This window comes from Meriones unguiculatus, chromosome 2 (assembly GCF_030254825.1).
Source record: "Meriones unguiculatus strain TT.TT164.6M chromosome 2, Bangor_MerUng_6.1, whole genome shotgun sequence".
NCBI classification, from domain to species: Eukaryota; Metazoa; Chordata; class Mammalia; order Rodentia; family Muridae; genus Meriones; species Meriones unguiculatus.
The window spans coordinates 33,693,880-33,712,265 of NC_083350.1; the positions used below are offsets into that span (position 1 = coordinate 33,693,880).

Consider the following 18,386-nt stretch of genomic DNA (forward strand, 5'->3'; position numbering starts at 1 on the left):
TGGATATTAAAGGGGTGCAGAAGGTTGAGAGCCATGGCTCTAGAGGAACGGTCTCATGTTGCAGTCATCCAGGGGAAGGAAGCAGTATTAGTGTTTGCACACTCCGTCAACATTCACACTCAGATCAGAGGAAGACTTTGCCAATTTCATTAGAGCCTCACCCATGGAAGAAGGCTTTGCCACTGCCACGAGTCTGAGGCATTGGGGTCCTTGACATGGCTTTTGCCCAGGTCAAACAGTACACATGCACTCAAGACTTTCACAGCTCCCCCACAGTTCCCTGCTTCATACACAAGGTAAGATTACGAGTCAATATCCATCCTTGTAAAATGTCCCTCATGAACTAATCAATGCACAAGCATAAGAGACTGAGTGTTCATCACAAATGAGACATTTTTATTAACTTTTCTACCACCAAAGCCCAGGAAACATTGCAGAAGAAAATGCAGAAAAAAAAAATATAAGAGCCAGAAGACAAGCAGCGGTGCTGTGAAATGCTGTTTTCTGGAGATGGCATGACTAATGTAACCATGAATTCATAGCAGCCATGGTTACCTGTACAATACCTGTAGAAGACCGAGCCAGTCCAAATTCCAGCATACACACGGTAGATAATTTCTAGGACCCACCTGATACTAAAGGGTTATTGACAGTAGACTTCTGCTAGGCATGAGAGGATCATCCATTATTGAAGATGTGGCCACTGGCATATTTTCTTTGCTTCCATGAATGGCGCCACGTCCATGCACATATGGACATCACTAACTTGGACTTGTTGAAATGTGTGTGTGGGTGTATATAACATATATACTTAACTTAATATATGTATATATGTATTATGGATGGATGGATGGATAGATGTCATTAAGTTGGGAGGGTGACATGTATGGAGAACAAGGGGGAAACTGGAAAGAGAAAATAGGAGTAGACATTGTATTGGATGCATGACTGAAATTCTCAAAAATAAAGTTTTAAATATACCCAACGAGCCAGCCAGACACACATGATTACTCATGTTTAAATTTTTTTACTTTGCTCTGAGCAGCACACAAACGAAGGGGTTGAGTGCTATTGGGTGACTAGAAATAGAGGTGGGGGTCATAGAATCATTTGTAGTTTTTTTTTTTAATCCTAAAAATTGACCCCAGTATTAAGCCAAGTTTATATCAAAGGTAGACTAGGGAGGTAAACTACTGACCAAATCTAACGCTGCAGATAGGATGCCCCGGGCATGCAGATAGGCTGATCTTATTTCTTCTTGGTTTAAAATGGTGTGGCCCAGTGGATACCGTTGCCCTCTTCTCTCCCGAGCACAGGAGGTTTTGCTGGAAGGGGCAGTCGCTGATGGTGGACCTGATTTCTCAGTTGGAGAGCAGCGGCTCTCAACCATTGGGAAGCGTCAGGCACCTGCAGGGCTGGGGCCTCGGAGTATCGAGCTTCCACTCCAGAGCTCCTGCCTGGGAGGATGTACGGGAGACAAAGAGTCTGCATTTACAGCAAGTTCCCATATGGCACCGAGGTCTCCTTGCCCAGCCTTTGGAAGCCATGGGAGAGCCTTGTTTTCTGTCACCAGTGCCAACAGTTAACTGGGTTAGAGCTACCCCTTAAACGGAAAACTCATTAAGGTCCACAGGTGTGCGCTTCACATCTTCATTTGCCTAGTTTGGTAGAAAGGCAAATCACTCACACACACACACACACACACACACACAGAAATTATACAAAGCCAGACATTTTTGAGGTGATATGCCAAGGTGGCAGCCTAGCAAAACTGCTTAAATTTTTTCTCAAGTAAATTATTGTGAACATGATCTATTTGGAGCTTTGATTAAACATTCAATTATAATTTCTCCCTGAAAATGAAAAGCGAACAACTCCCACCTGCTCGCCTCTTCTTCCAGCACTGCTGTGTGGTTTCCGTGGGTTCACTTCGTTCAGGCCTGCCTGACATCAGGGAGGAAGGCCCGTCCTTCCCATCTCACAGAGCTGAGGACACGGCTTGAGGAGACTAAATGCACATTTGAAAATTACGCCTTCATTACCCTTGAAATTAATCTTGGAATAAACAAGACTACTCAAGGCATTGTCACTAACCGGCTGCCTCCTTTCATCCCCACGTGCTTTGGTGTAAGGCAATGGGCGGCTGTGACAAAAAAATCAGCCTTGGAATTCATTTGCTCCTTTCCTGTAAGGATGTGGTCAGGAACATTTTTTTAAATTTCTTTGCAAAATGTATTCTCTGTGCTGGAGAACTTCTCTCCTGTCTCAGGCCAAGGAGAATTATCTTTTCCCTGAGCACTGGGTTCTTTCTATGGATGGATCATATATCTAAGCGCAGCATTAGCTAGCTAGACATTACCTTGTTTTGCCATCTCTCAGTGTCTCCGTAATAATATTGACTTTTTAACATGTTGTCAGGAATGGCAGGACTAGACAATTTAAGGAAACTGATAATAAACTCTGCCTCAAATTAAGTAAGCATGTTTCCTTCAGGAAAATACCACTGTTCTCACTAAAATGGAAAACAATAGATGGAAGTAGGAAATAACTCCGGAGGAAGAAACTAATGCTGGAGGACCCGTATAGGTTGAAAAGATAAATCTGAGCTGAAGCCTACAGTAACAGTGCAGCCTTGTAAACTGTCGTCTGGGGTTCTCGTGATTCCCATCCTCTCATTCTTATTTCATTCCTTATCCCCTTGAACATTCCTTTGTTTGCCTGTCATCTTTTCTCACAACCAGGGTATGTGTGAGGACTATTCCTTGCTTGTCTTGTCAGGGAATAATTTAACTTTGGAATGGATGGTAGAAGGAAAAGACTCTGCTTGGTTCTGCCCAGGACTGCACAATAGACAGTGTGGAAAAACTGTAACTCCACTATATTTAATTCAGTCAAAGATGTTTTTGTTTGTTTGTTTGTTTGTCTGTCTGTCTGTTTGCTGTTTAAGACATCCTGAGTATGGGGCTGTTGCTCAGGGGTAGAGCACTTTCCTAGCGTGTGTGGGACCCTGATCTCAATGCCCAGCATAGGAAGGAAAAAAAAAAAAAAGAGAAAAGAAAATAGAAAAAGAAAGCCATCAATGTTGTCTACAAAGTGCTTCTACGCCTCTAAATCCTGACCTTAGACTTATTAAATATGAAGGAGAAGCCAGTAGCTTACCAGTGTAGCTCTCCACCCTCTCCAACTCCAGACCCCTAGTTTGACACCGTGACAAGGACACAGATGCTCTTCACCTTGTGTTACTGAGGCGTAAACACGCATCTTGAATCCTGTTGTATTCAAATATCAAATAAAACCAACCTGAGAAATACGCTACAGAATAAATGGCATATACTCTTAAAAACAATATCATGATAAGAGGACCTAGACCCATGGCACAGATGTAGCACACAGACAGCTCAGTCTCCGTGGGGGCTCCCTAGTAAGAGGAGAAGAGACAGTCTCTGACATGAACTGGGTTGCCTGCTCCATGATCACTTCTACCTGGTGGGGCAACCTAGCCAGCAAAGAAAGGAAGAGGGTCCAGGCAGTCCAGATGGGACCTGACAGGCTAGGGTCAGACAATAGAGGGGGGAGAACTTCCCCTATCAGTGGACTAGGAAGAGGGATAAGGAAGGAAGAGGGATAAGGAAGGAAGAGGGATAAGGAAGGAAGAGGGATAAGGAAGGAAGAGGGATAAGGAAGGAAGAAGGAGGAAGGGTGGGACTGGGAGGAGATGAGAGAGGGCCAACAACTGGGATACAGAGCAAATAAACTGTAAATAATAATAGTAATAATAATAATAACAATAAGAAAAAACATCATGCAACACAAAGGTTAAGGTTCAGAACGTTAAGCATTAATTTTCATAAGCAGACTAAAAATTAAATGTAATCCAGATTCTCTCTAAACTATGGCATGCTCACTCTAAAGGGCATTGTTTTGGACCATTTGCAAAGTATAAATGAAGGTTTACCATGTGGATGATGAATTAATTTGATTTTCAGCTTTTCCCTCTTATCACGGTATCATTGTTATGAGTGGGTATCAGTATGTTAGGACATCCACACCAGGAATTAGAAAAAAATGCCCACATTTTATTCTTAACTAGTTTATAACTATAATGATATTATATAGATAGGAATATACATGTGTGTATATGGGGTAACCATGCTCCCTGGGCATCAGAGGAAACCCTGGTGCAGATGAAAGATAGATGGAGAGATGAATATGTGGGGGAATGGGTAAACTGACAGAGGAATACGTAGAATAGTAAAGCAAACGAATCAAAATGTTTAAAAAAAACTGATGAAATTGTGTGAATTATTATGTAGGGTTTTTTTTTTGTACTTTTAATATAGTGTTTTCTTTCTGTTTGAAATTATCATAAATTTTAGTGTGTGTGTGTGCTTCTTTTCTTTTGTTTTTAACGGAAATGGGCAGAGAGTATTCCTTCCCTAGTTGATGAAATGGGTGTCATATGGCAAAGCATTCACATGACACTGCAGAACAACCACAGCACCACGGCTTTCAAGTCCTGACTTAGCTACACACTTAAAGCAAAGCAAAAACCATTGAAAGCACTAGCGTTGGTTGACAAAGCAGGGTTCTCACATGGCATCAGTGTTACACGGGCCATCATTGAATGTGTTTGTATCTCAAGAAACCCTTCCTTCCAACCTCTAAAAAGCATTGAGCCATACCAGCACATCGCCAGTACTAGGTGGCGGCTCATATTGTTTTCTGACAGGCTAGCGCCATTGTCCTCCAGAATGTCCAAGTAGGTGTGCAAAACATTACCACTGCTTTTCAGCGTGGAGCAAAGCAAAAAAGTACATTTGTTCCGTTTCATCCCTGTGTGTGTGTGCGTGTGTGCATGTGTGCGTGTGTGTGTGTGGTGTGTGTATGTGTGTGTGGTAGTGTGTGTGTGTGTGTGTGTGGTGGTGGTGTGTGTGTGTGTGTGGTGGTGTGTGTGTGTGGTGGTGTGTGTGTGTGGTGGTGTGTGTGTGTGGTGGTGTGTGTGTGTGGTGGTGTGTGTGTGTATGTGTGTATGTGTATGTGTGTGTGTGTGTGTGTGTGTGTGTGTGTGTGGTGTGTGTGTGGTGTGTGTGTGTGTGTGGTGTGTATGTGTGTGGTGGTGTGTGTGTGTGTTTTCCTCAAAGAGATCATCCAGTGACCTTGAAATCTGCACTGGCATTTTGTTGGCAGGAAGGAAAGCTCTCTCTTCTCATTTGCAAAATGAATAACAATTTGATCATCCTTAAACTTCTAAAAGGTTAATTATGCTCTCTCTGTGAGTACCAAATGAAAACCTGTTTTATCTCTGCCCAAATGGAGCCCACAGGGCTCACCCTCCTTCTGACTCTGCCAGGAGACCAAGTCCTTCCGGCTGTCAATTACCCACTATCAACTCTAGATCTGTGAGAGCTGCAGTAGATTTTCTCATTCCCAAACCATGACAGCCCTCATTTGCTAGAGCTGGGTGGTGGCTTTAAAATTTTCTCAGCAGGAAAGTGTTATCTGGCTTTGGGCGTGATGGAAAGAAAAGGGAAGCTGGCAGGGTGAGCAAGAAAGAAAGGAAAAGATTAAAGGGTGTTTGATGACTACAATTTCACTTCACTTCAAAGGTTTCTACCCAGAAACAATAAAACAAAAAAACAAACAAAAATTCTAGGGTGGCAATAATGAAAGTCATAGCCATAAAAATTAAAAGCAAATTTAAAACATTAAAACCTTACCTGAGAAGCATTAGGTCCTTGCTGAGGCAACAGTGATCTAAGCAGTTCCGTGCCTATACCCTGAAGATAACAGCAGCTATGGGTTAGCGTGGTTGGGACAGTGGCACCTTATAAGGGAAAGGTTAGCCATCTACCCTCACCCCCAACCCCAGCTTTAAAACTTCTAAGCTGGTAATATTTTGTGCTTTAGCCATAGCCAGAAATCATTTCATAAAAAGCGACAGGAAGAGAGTTACATTTCATTTTTATTATAAGGAAACCTCATCTTTCAAAGAAAAGTAATAGTGGAGAAGCGCAGCTGGCGTGGGGGTGACCAAGAAATCTTGCTTCTGCCTAATATTTGTGGTTTCTTGTTTTTTAATAACTTGTACAGCTTCCACGTGAGACAGTCAAACTTTATGATATCTGAAAAGGAAAGCAGGAGAAAAAATTGGAACGAGCATTGTATTTTTGCCCCTGAAGGAAATGTGTCTCCTCATACAGCAGCTCAGACGCTTAACAACGTTGGGACTATCAGGATACTGTGTGAGCCCTGATATCTGGGCTAGACTGAAGTGTGTGTGTGTGTGTGTGTGTGTGTGTGTGTGTGTGTGTCCTGGGGAGGGAACTCTTTTATTTTTTTGAGGCAGTCACTTACTACTGTTGAGGTCACTGATTCAGCTAGAATGGCCAAGGCACAAGCACCAGAGACTCTCCTGCACCTACTTACCCAGTGTTGGGTAAATGCCCCAACTGCAATTTTGACTTGGATTCTAAGATGGAACCAAAGTGTTCACACACTTCACTACCCAAGCACCATCCCAGCCCAAGTGTGTATTTTTCATTGTTCTTCTTCTGCTGTGTGTTGTGGGACATAGAACTTTGCACTTTCGGTGGTGTGGGCTTGTCTGTCCTCAGCCTTTGTTCTAGGCAGAATGCTTCCACCAGCCCCAGCAGAAGCCCCAGCTGAACACTTCCCTCTAGGCCCTGTTTAATCACTATCCTACTTCCTACTTCCTGTCTCTACTAACTCCCATCTAGACCCTCATAGATGTGCAATCAATGTTTGTGCTGCTGTGTCTTCCTTGTTTCACTTAGCTCACTGTTTTCAAGCTTCAGCCGTGGGGTCGCCGGGCTTGAACTAGGAGTTTGATATCCCCCCCACTGTGTGTTTATCCACGCATCTGTGGATCCTTATTTGTGTTGTTTTCACGCTGTGGTTAGTATGAAGACTGGTGTTATGGCTGCTGGTGTACAAGCATGTCTTGAATCTCGGTTTTCAATGCTTTGGTGTATGTGAATGTACTTTGAAGTCGAAGTATCAAAACACTTGCTTTTTATGCATTATTTCTTGTGATAGTACTTTGCACATGGGTTGTGATATATGAGTCAAAAAAGATATTTTACTTGGTAAATATTGGGAATTAATTTTGTTTTGGTTCCACTCCAAAATATTTTTTCTCCTTGTCATTGGGTCGTTTGAATATTTGGAGAAATTTTGTTAGTTTTTATTCATTTATTCTAATTTGTCTTGTTTTAATTACAGTTCAATCACCAACTCCCATATTTAAAACAAAACAAAACAAAACAAAAGGAAAAAACCCTCGCTGGGTTTTATACAAGGGATTCAGAGAAAAATAAACCCTTGGGTCTGGCTGTCCAGCCACCTAGCCTATTTGTTAAGTTCAAAACCAGTGAGAGACAGTGTCTTGGAAAACACGTAGAGGTCAGGGGACAACTTAGAAGACTTGGTTCTTCTCCTCCAACCATGTAGATCCAAGGGGTGGAACTCAGGGAACAGGGCTGATGGAAAGTGATTTTACACATGTATCCATGTCACTGGCCCAGAAATGAGAATTTAGAGGATTATTTAGACAGAATAAATAATATAGTCACTGAGGCAGAGGGCACTGACTCCATTAAGAATGATGTTAGATAGAATCGGATTTAGAGGTGACATGTCTTTAAAGTCACCTGGTGCCCTTTTGAAGGAAAAGAGGAGGGTAGCAGAGAATACAACAGTGGAGATAAGGTGCCAGTCCAAACAATGTGTCAGTGACAGATCTGTTTGCAAGAGCAGCCTTTGTTCCCGAGACCATTTCAAGGTCTTTCCTCAAGTTTCTACACCAGTAGAGCCTGAGTTTGGGTTGCCCGAAGTATGTACCTGATCCTGAGGTGTTTGGCTCCCAGCCCAAGCTGACCTGGAGTTCACTACATGGCTGAGGGCGACCTTGAACTTGCACTCTTTCTACCCGCCTCCCCAGTGTTGACATAACAAGCCCGTGCCTCTTCCCCTGGCTTTACGAGGTGCTGGGATGTGAGGCAGCGCTCTAGCACCTTAATTGCATCTCAAGCTCTGCCCGAAGTTTCCTGTTTGGTTTTAGTCATGTTAGATCTGTCTGTTTATTGGCTGTGTACGGGTGTTTTGCCTGGGTGCACAAAGACGGATAACATATGTGCCCAGTGCCCTCAGAGGTCAGAAGAGGGTGTCGGATCCCGTGACACTAAAGTTTGCAGTTATCATTTTGGTGCTGGGAACCAAACCTGGGTCCTCTGCAAGAGCAAATGATGTCTTAACCCCTGAGCCCACCCACCGGCTCCCTAAAGATTTTGTAACATAACTGAAAGTCCTTCCTGCTGCTGGTTTCTCCTACATCTGTTTCCTTCCAGCGTCTCTGTCTGTACTTCTGAGTTCCCTTCTCTCTTCCCCCCTTTTTCATGGACCTGTCAGACTTACTGACAGGCCTATCTATACGGGAGAGCTTGAAAAGCTCAAGGGACATAATACTGTCCTCCTAAGTAGCAGCTCTACCAAGACATGTGATGTGCACCCCATTAATATTGGAAGTGCACAGTTCAGTGTCTCCTCACAGAGCTGCGCAGCCACCACAGTGCTCCTCTGTTAGAACATTTCATCATCCCCCCCAACACCCATTCACCCCATGAGTAGTAACTCCCCATTTCCTCCTAGCCTTGCTCCCAGGCAAACCACTAATCTATTTTCATCTCTCCAGAACTGCCCACCTAGATCTTTTACATATGCATAACTTGGAGAAATGAATAAATGAACATAGCACAGACTGTTGTTGGTTTTTGCAAGTTTTTAAGATTATGACTAATACTTCTTGAACATTGTGTACAGGTACTATACAGAACCTGCCAACAGCGGCCAGAGACATTGGTACACTCCAAACTCCTAGTGGGGGTGCCTGGAAAAAACAGTTGGCACTCAGTGATTGAGCCATCTCTCCAGTCCTGCGCAGTTCCTTCATAGACACTGGTGTGAGTTTTTCTTAGAATGATGGAGAATCTCTTGGTTCTAGTGATCTTAACTGAGAAGCTTAAGGTATCAGATAATCAAATGTCACTGAAGTCACCCTGAGTAGCTGGCTTTCCAGTTCCTTGCCCTGGGATCAATAAAAGTAAGAAAGGTGATCGAGAAGTAAGCACAGAAGAAAATGTACATTTATTCAGGAAATGCTCCTGAGGGACAGCTGTCTCTAGAGAGGGGCTTCTGCTTGCTGTCCTGCCCACTGGTCTTTGTGAAGCTTATGACGGGAATTTGATGGAGGCCAAGGTACCTTTACTGAGAATGATGATTCTTTGACCATCATATCACAGGTAGAACCAGTGAAAAAAAGCCTTTGCTTTTCTCCTCAGCTCAACCAGAGAGCTGGTCATATATTGTTTGTCCAACCAGGGGAGCAGTCAGGTGATGTGCTCAAGTTTGTAGAGTCTCCCTCTGCTCCTTTTAGATGGTTTGTAGGCTGTTGATGACATCAGTTGTCTTTCTTGCTTCCTGGCTACATAACTAACTAGTGATTTACCAGAGACCTTTGTCCTTATTGCCTGCACAGAGCTAAGTCCTGTCACAACAGGTTTTTAGTTCCCTTGGGGATAAACCTAAAGCATGAACTCCTGAGCCCCACAGGAAGAGGCAGCCTAGGGGGCTGCTCTCCTCAGGTTCCTTGCCTTCTCTGTGTCCTTCCTGAACTCATCTGCTGGCTTCATTCTTTGCATCCTGCCATTCTTTTTCCATTTTTCTCATCCTGTTGTGTTTGCTTTTATTTGAGTTCATTTAAATGAAATCCCCCAAGCCCTTTTCTTTGGTGGATTTTGTTACATTCATTTTACAATGCCTTCCTCCTTCTCCAGGTCCCTTAAGCTTTCAGAGAAGCCTGCCTCCCCAAGAAGAAAGAAAGGCCTGCGTGGAACATAATCACATGAATAGTTTTATGCACAATTTGGAAAACAGAAGGACATTGTCCAAGGATGCAGAGAGAGGTGATTGTAACAGCTCAGATTTTAATGGCCATGCTGGTCAGATTTTCACTGCTGTATCCAGCAAGTCTCACCAAGAAACTCAATGGTGGCCTGTTGTCTCTTCTATTCGTCTGTCCACAGCACAGATGAGCTGTGACTCACAGGTAACTGCCACAGCTGCAGCTGCCGGGGATGTCACACTCAGCACCACTGACCCTTTGCCTCGGGCAGCATATGGGCAGTGACAGGCAGATCACCTTGATGATAAGGAACTGAGTAGATGGGGGACACCTTTGAGTTGTCCAAGCTCTGGATCTTCCTGTTCACTGGACAGCTTCTGTCTCCTTTACATGGTAAACTCAAGTTGGGTTCGGAGAGGCTCCAATTTTGCTCAGGGAGGTGACTCATATTTTCGAACTTTCTGACAGCTGACCAATTAAAAAACGAGATGATGCCATTAGCAAGCCTCAATAAGCCAGGATTTTGAGCAATAGAAAGCACCAAAGTAGCTATGGTCCCACCCAGTGCAGCAGGAGCTCGAGAGAAATCCAAAGATAATTACAGTGATGCGGGTGATGCTGGTGGCCTCAGGGGTACTGGGCAGGACTCAAGTCATTAACTATGAGGCAGCAAATTCTGTGCTTTAAACATATCTCCAGTGAGTTTTGTTATTTAGCCGTGTTAGGAGGGTTTTGTGTGTGTGTCTTAGAATTTCTGAGATTTTTCTCCAGTTCCAATTAACGACGGACTCTGGCCAATAACCCTAAAGTCATCATCATCACCTTAACCATCTTAATTATCATGAACTGCTTCACTCACCCTAAGTAATGCCTCCCAGTGGAGCGGTGGGGCCGATTTCACGTGTAACTTAGAAAGCAAACCCACTTCAGTTTCCAGTCAGATCACATTAACATCTCGGCCTACCCGGATAAAGCTGGGCTATGTGGGCAGCGGGAAACTCATACAAACACATTCCTGAAATTTGTTTAAGTCACCGTTCTGCAAAAGCTATTGAATCTTTCTCGGGACTGAACATGCCAGGAAGAGGCCTGAAGCAAACATGGCTGGAGTTTTTCTGAACCCATAATTCTGATGAGCAACGTGTTAAGTGGTCGGACTTCTGTGGGCATAGTGGATATGAAGAGAGATGTTTTTGTCTTTATTTTTGTGCTCGTAGTTAGCTAAAACTCATTTCTTGTAAAAAGTCCAAATCAAGTAGGGTTTTTTTTTTTGTCTGTTTTTTTTTGTTTTATTTTATTTATTTTTACTCTTCTGGAATACATTGCATCCTGACTGCAGTTTCCTCTCTCTTTCCGCCCTCCCCTCCCTTCAAACAGGTTTTTTCTTTTTCTTTTTTTTTTTTTCTTTTTTAACTGTGAATGCCTCTATACCTTTGAGCGCTAAATATATTAGAGCCAACCTGTGCTGGAGGCTGCTGGAACTTAACCGGGGCGGGGGGGGGGGGGGTTGCTATTAAATAATGCAGATTCGAGAGGTTTCCACATAGCGCAGCATGATGCAAATTGCTTCCATAAGCATTGCTCACAGAACCACAAGGATCACAGCAGTGGTAGTGGGAAGGACAGCAGCAGGCTGTGACTCGAGCTACCCTCAGGAGAACATAGCTGACGCATCCACAATGTTGGTAGCAACACACAGAGACCCAGCAATACACACCACGTGAGATCAATCAAGAAGCAACTGCAAGGTTTCGTGGTAAGTGAAACTTGGGGATTCTGAGGCAGTGGGGAGGGGGAATAGCTCTGCACGCAACATTTTATCGTGCTCCTGTCAGAAATGACACTGTCCATAGACTCTGTGTTAACAGGAAAACGATGCATACAATGAAGCCAGTGCCAAGGCCACTCCATCCATTTCCTATGCTGGAGAACCCTTTCGTTAACACTTCAGTTCTCTTTTCCCCCAAGAGCCTGCAGTGTTGAAATTAGGGAAGCCACCAGAGTTATACCCTGCCAAAAACACTGGAACAGCCCATGTTTAAATGATGCCAGACACAGAGAGTTTCCATCCAGCCCTGGCATTTTTACGATCACTAGAAAAATATCAAAATCTTTTCTGATTTATTTCAAGCTGTCATTTGAATCCAAGGCCTGGTATAAGACTCACATCCACCAGGAGCCAGTCATTACTGTAACGGAGCCTCAGTGGTTATGATTGAGGCTGTCCGCCTCTCCTTTTTCTCCAAGCAACAGTTTGCTGACACCTACCGCCTTCACCCTCAGACTCAACCCCCCCCCACAACCATCGTGTAACTCTGTTTCCTGTCATTAACAGATATTTACTAAACTCTCTCACGTGCTCAGCTCTTCATAGGTGCTGGGGATAAAGTGACTACAAAGAAAGCATGAATCTTGACTTCATATTATTAATATTTACTTGTAGGAAAAGAGTAAGAAATATCAACCGGGTGCCACTTCAAATTTAAGTTAAAAAATAAGTAAATGTCATTATTCATATCCTGATCTCCCTGTTAATCTTTACATCAAAAGAAGAAGGAGCTCAAAATACAAGCAAAGAGGACTCTGGATGTAGCTAGCTCAGTTGACATTATGCTTGCTCAGTATGCATACAAGAATCCAGATTCATTCTCCAGCTCATCATCAACCAGGTATGGTGATGCATGCATGCCTGTTATCTCAGCACTGGAGAGGTAGAGATGGGAGGGTCAGAAGTTCAAGGTCAGCCTGGGATATCAAGATATGTGTGTATGTATGTGTAATATATATTATGTATATAATATACATAATCATATATGTGTGTAATATATGTTCATACATATATGCACGCATTCACACACATATTTATGTAAAGATACACACACATATATATCTTCTCTGAGGAGGACCAGAGGTTCTAGTGAAAGACTAAAATCCATGCCCTGCCTGACTCCTTCAGCCACACCCATCTCTCAGCCAGTACTACAGAGACCAAGGCTGCCCTCCCTTCCAGCCTCCCCATCTGTGGGGCTCTTTCTAGAGAGCTCTGCCTCTCAGATGTCTGGAGCGCCCCATGTCTCAGGGTAGTCCACACTAAAATGTCACTTTCTCGGGTTCACTCTTCATAACAAGTTATTCTCAATGCACCGTCGTCTCGGGAGCTTTAGCCAGTGATGTTTACTCTCTCCTGTCACGCTACACGTTGAGTCTTATTTACATGTTCTCTATTTTGGCACCTAATCCTCACTGTCAACTCAACTGGAGTTGGCAGAGCTTAGGAAATGAGGAGGCACACCTCTGGGTATGTCTGTGGAGGGGATTCCAAAGAGGATTAACCAAGAAAGGAATTCAGCATGAATGTGACTAACACTGTCTCCCGGGCTGGGGAGCCTGACAGAACAAAACGGAGAAAGCAAGAAAGTCAATGCTTTGCCTCCATTCTCCTTTGCCTTTGTTTCCACAGGCCATGAACTGAGTGGTTCTCCCAATCCCATGACCCCTTCCTCAGCAAATGGGGACAAATGACTCTAAATCAAACCCTCCCAAAATAAGAGCCAAAATAAACTTTTCCTTCCTTGGTTTTTGTTTGTTTGTTTGTTTGTTTTTGTTTTAGATATTTAGTCATGCTGACAAAAGGTAAGAAACACACATGTTATTTTCCATTCGCATCCATACATGTAAAGACAAAACACTGGGCATTAACTGAGCTCACGCTCCAAGAAAGGATTAAGCAGAGAAAATAGCATCCAAGAATTTCCAGAAACAGGACACAGCTGGGTGTGCCAAGCCATGAACAGTAAGATTGGAAGGTTATTTGATTCCACGAGGTAAACACCACCTGACATACAAGCAGAATCAAACCTAAAAGAATCATCATTTCCCAAATCTTGAAGCAGGATCAAAGACAAAGGAAGTATTAAGACTTTTACGTCCAGAAGCAGGAAGCCAAGCCATGTCAGAAAAGACTCAGGTAGCAGAGCCACTGATGAATTCAAATCAGGCCAGAGGAGCATCACCTAAATGCAGCACACTTATCTCACAGGTTTGTAAACAGTTATTTTCCTTTTGGCATCTTAGCTCTGTAAGGAAAATAACTCTATTTTCCAGCCAGTGTGGAACTCCATGAAGTTCTGAGGACAAGACTCTGAGCCTTGCATAGACTAGGGAAGTGCCCTACACTGAGCTGCAGCCCAGCCCAGAATATCATTTATTTACAGAGATTACATCCAAAACACATCTCCATGTCTGAAAGCAAAATCCCTCTAAGTTTCTAGGAGCAGCTCTTCCCAATACCCATAGTTGTATCTGCTGTACTTGGTCAAATGTAATTCCTTAATAGCAATGATGTGTATCACATATTTCTAACACTTTTAATGTAGTTTTCATTGAAACAAGTTTATTTTCAACTTGATATTTTATTGGCTGCATAAATGTTAATTACGTTTTATAATTGTGGGAGCAATTACAACTTGCTTAACCAACAGGTTCAGAAAAAGATGTAGCCAGCTGCTCGAAGCACACAACCTGTGGGAAGAGGGTCGCTGCAGAACTGAGATTCCATCATGAGCTGCGTGGTGCTTTCTCTCAACACAGATGTCCAGGACCCAGATCTACTGACACTGTTATCCAAAAGATGTAAACAAGTCAATGTGTACTCTTAAACCCGATCTTAAACTGTTGTACAAATAGTTGTTCCTCACTACTGTCCTTAGCTGACATCCACAGGCTGTCTACTTGGAGCTTAGATAAACAAAACATTGGCATCCACTGTCTCCGTCCAGCACAACATTTTATATCTGGTATGTTCAAGGTTTACACTACGTTAAACGGGAGGAATTTGAAAGCAGATGAAAGGGGACAAAAGACAATATTGACCTCAATGATCTCTTTTAGGGTCTGAAGAGATGGTTCAGTTGGTAAAATGTTCATTGAACAAGTGTGAGAAGCTAAGTTCAGGTCTTTAGCACTTCCTTGAAAATAAGGAGCAGTGGTAGATGAGTGTAATCCCTGGGAAGATGGAGTCTAGAAGATGCCTGGGGATTGCCAATTCTGACAATCTCACAGAATTCCTGAGCCTCAGATTCAAGGAGGCTCATATAAGATTAAAACATGGTAGAGGAGGACACTCAGTGTTGACTGCCAGCATCCACACACACATGCACACATGAGCACAGCACACACACACATGAATATACACACACTACTCAGGTATACACCACACACTCAGAGGTCTTCATTGCTCTTGGACAATTGGTTGTACTCATCCTTGTCCTTACCACTACTGAGCTCAGCATTATGCAAACACACTTTCATCCATTGTCTCAATTTAGCCCCATAGCATCTTTTTCCCTTAAGGGAGAGAAAATCATCAGCCATGTTATTTACAACTAAGCCAACAGAGGCTAAGAAAGCCACTTAGCAACTGTGACTGGCTGAAAGCTGTGGCCACCCTGCTGCCTTGTCCACCAGTATTATCGAGAGCCAGATAGCCAAGCTCCACCCTCACTCTCCTTCATTGAGCTCCCCCCCACATCTTTTTTCAATATCATGACAGAAGGGTTTCCTTATGTCACTCTCTTTTCCCAAAGTAACCACCTGAATGAACAAGAATGAAAAATGACATTGGTCAAGGGCATACTGAGTATCTGGCATCATCCTAGAATCCCAAACAAGGGATAAGTTGCAAGTCCCTCACTTCAGCAGTCTTGAGGGTGTCAAGTGGGCCATGGTGTGAACAAAGGACCTTCTGTATGGAGCCATAATATCTCAATGTTTATTACTTTGGGACTAAAACACAAATCTTATTACATTCATTAAACTTAATGGGATGTATAGGTTTCAAAGAAAACTGATTAAAGAGAAAAAAGAATGAACAAGGCATAACAAAAAGAAGCAGCCATGAACAACTTTTAAGAGTGTTAATTTAATGTCCAGATTCATCAAAGGTTAAAATGTCATCTACTGCACTTGTAGTTTTATAATAGATGAAATATTACAGTCATTATCAATTACTCCATAGATACAGAAAAGCATGAGAAAAGTAGGAGAAGAAGAAGAAGAAGAAGAAGAAGAAGAAGAAGAAGAAGAAGAAGAAGAAACAAAATCCCTACCCAGAGATAAAACATTAATTATTTCTATCTTGACAAGCACAGATAAAATGTTGATGTCATACTTATTCCTCTGTAAATAATTGTCTCAGATTACACCTTTGTGGAGAATGATGTTCTGGTGCCAGGCATCATCTCCAGAGGGTGTTTTGGGAACACCTTCTGCAAATCCAATTAAAGTCAAGCAAACACTAGGACGCAGGTTCAACTGCACCCCATGTCAAGCACCTTGGCATTTAAACAGGGTGACTCATGCTCTTCTCTTGTGAGCCTACACACACAGTCTTCCCAGTAGAGGCGGCTTCTCTTTATGCTTCCACCATATAATTGATCGAGGTTTAATTAAATTGAGCTCCATTGATTTATTGCAGTGTGCTGAGTTGAGTGGAATTAAAGAGAGTCATATGGGAATCGCTGAGCAGTTGCTAACATCTCTTTATTCTGTGGCACTGTGGTGCCTTCAGCACTGTGGTCTTTACAATAGAACTGACAGACTTACAGTCTTTGGAGATGGTGGATCTCCTCAAGTCTCCATGCACAGTGGTGCTATTTCATCAAAATGTCCAAAGGAAACAAATTACACTGCCACAGTGCTCTTGAATGTTAAACTAAAGAAAAAGAACTTCCTTTTTTATGTAATAAGTAAGTATATATGTTGTTTTTATTTTGAGAATCATACCATAATCTGTACCTGAAATCCCATTCCTTCTAAGAATAGAACTTCTGCTAATAAATATTTTAAATATTAAAACCCCCTGCTAAGAGATATCAAGAAGTTTCAACTAACAATTGTCTAATTGTTAAGCCTTTATGACTTCTCAGTAATGAGTCATTGGGCATCACTGGCAATCTTATGTCATCCTGCTTCTTGAAGAGAAGACAAAAGGATATCATTGTCCCAATTAATACAAAGGGGGGTCCTATGCCTCGTCACTGCCACAATAATCACCAAAGTAGCATTCTTTAGAAGAACTTTTTGATTATTTTTTTCTAACTACTTTCCCAGCTGTGGGGTTTTTAAAATGTAATCACCAAATTAAAAGCAGAGTTCTTTAATACGTAGCATACCAGGCAATTGGTCTGTGTCCTAAGGTGGGATTTATACTTGAAACACATCCTACTCTTCAAAAATAAGCAAGAAGAGCAAGGTAAGTCCTGCTGGAAAGCAACTTCACTGTGTAAATTGGGGTCTAGAAGAAAAATAAATGAGAGCCTGTTCTCTTTCCATAGAATCTAACAAACCAAAGCAGGAGAGAAATTATATACCTTGATAACTGGTAACTGGCCACCATCTGGCTCCCATAAACCCCCAGGAAGTAGAGAAAGCACTTCTGGTGCTAAGTGGGACCAAGGTTATAGCCCATATGTCAGAAACCAGCACATTCACAAGTAGCCACACCCTCATTTACAGTTGCTTGCACATGACAGCAGGGGCGGTTAATTTCTGCTCCGTAGTCACTCTCCTCTAGCCTAGGCTCAGAATCTTGAGTCTGATTATAGGAGGTATCCAGGAATCCAGACACAGGACTTTAACTTCCAGCTTCCCTTGAAGTCAAGTGTAACCTCGGAAAGATCTGGTTAATGACACGAAACCGAATTGTCTGTAGTGCTTCCCTACCAGGTGAAAAATGAACCCTTGTTATTATCATTATTGGTTTTTTTTACCTCTTACTTTGAACTTGAAAACATAGACCTTCCCTTAGGGAAGGTAGATCAGGAAAATTAGGAAACTTGGAAGATCCATGCTAGCCCTTTATTTACCACCTCTGGGGCTAGTTTACTTAAGGAAGAATTAAACATTTCTATCATTTAAACCACTGTTATCTGAAAGTACAGTGCTGTTTACAAGGAAGCTAATCTGAGCTAACGCAGATTAAAAACAAAGACAGATTTATACAATGCCCCAGATGGGCTGATCAGCCAAGGTTTACACAATCTTACGGAAAGTAGTGTCCAAAACTGAATGTGTAAGTCAGCAAAAGAGCAAGGCTGGGGGACACGGAGTGCCCAGCAGAAGGCCAAGAGAACAGTCACACCACCCTCCCTCCGTCAGCCCGACACACCTTCAAGAGACTTCTCACACTGAGAAAATTCATGCTGCCACGATCAGTTCTTTGGGCCAAGTGCAATCTGAGACTTAACGCATGAAGTTTAACTTTTACTGTACACCACTTCAAGCCTTCGTCCTTGAGACAAAGGATGGGTAGTCAACTCCCTCAACCCCATGTCCACTGAGAGCAGACAGACCTGCACGCCATCAGCTGCCCAGGTGCTGTGGATACACGCGAAGGGGCTCTGTTCTTCGTGCGTAGAGCCACTGCCAACTTCCTTTTTCTGCTTCAACAAACGGGACAGATGATATT

At 42.8% G+C, this 18,386-nt stretch overlaps 1 long non-coding RNA gene across 1 annotated transcript; it reads right to left on the reverse strand.

Moving 5' to 3' along the window:
- Nucleotides 1–493: 493 nt before the first annotated feature.
- Nucleotides 494–18,359, reverse strand: LOC132652306 (uncharacterized). Its single transcript, XR_009589802.1, has 6 exons — nucleotides 18,271–18,359; nucleotides 5,718–5,777; nucleotides 3,160–3,269; nucleotides 1,882–2,008; nucleotides 1,199–1,457; nucleotides 494–905 (listed from the first exon to the last, which is right to left on the reverse strand). It is a non-coding gene; the product is annotated as an uncharacterized LOC132652306 (long non-coding RNA).
- Between the last annotated feature and the right edge of the window lie 27 nt (nucleotides 18,360–18,386).